The sequence below is a fragment of the Octopus bimaculoides genome, chromosome 7 (assembly GCF_001194135.2).
Source record: "Octopus bimaculoides isolate UCB-OBI-ISO-001 chromosome 7, ASM119413v2, whole genome shotgun sequence".
In the NCBI taxonomy this organism is placed as follows: domain Eukaryota; kingdom Metazoa; phylum Mollusca; class Cephalopoda; order Octopoda; family Octopodidae; genus Octopus; species Octopus bimaculoides.
The window spans coordinates 74,501,632-74,502,467 of record NC_068987.1 but is presented as its reverse complement, the minus strand read 5'-3'; positions in this window follow the sequence as shown (position 1 = coordinate 74,502,467).

The window sequence follows — 836 nt, the reverse complement described above, 5'->3', positions numbered from 1 at the left end:
CATATATATATATACAAATATATATATATATGTATGTTTGTATGTATGAATGCAATCATACACATGTGTATACATACATGTATACATAGATACATACATATATACATAGATGCATATTCATACATACATACGTACATACATACATACATACATACATACATACATACGTGCAAAATATACGTTTATGATGGATTTATGGTCATACGTGGAAAACAAATTCATGAAAATATTAGTCGAAGAAAATGTGAAATATTGGTCGAAATTTTAATGTTTCTGAAAGAACTTGCCAAAAAATAACATTTAAAAAAATGCAGAAATTTACTGATATTTTAAGAAGGTTTATGTTCTTGAAAATGGCAACCAAAATAATTTGGCAGGTCGTTAGTCAATCCTCTTGCTCAGACAGTGTACAATATAACTGTCCAAGACGAGGACTGTACAAATAATTATATTGAAGGTTGGCATAGACATTTATGTTCTATCGTTAGATTACATTGAAATGTTTATTTTGCGTTTTATACTATACATTAAGAACAGTTTATTGTTGAAGTCGGGTTATTTATTCTACGAAGTAGTGCTTCTGTTATGTCAAAGATAAAGCCTTATTTCCTTAAAAGGAATTCGAACTGTTTTGTCGGAATATGCAAGAATAGACATTTTAGATTATCTTTTTATTCTGTATAATCTTTGATAATACTTAGCTTTCCTTATATGTTATCTATCAATTTGGCTTTCGACCAACATGACTTTTGGCCAGTATGCGTTCGAATAATGCGCCTTTGAGGAACATTATCTCTCTCTCTCTCTCTCTCTCTCTCTCTCTATATATATATATA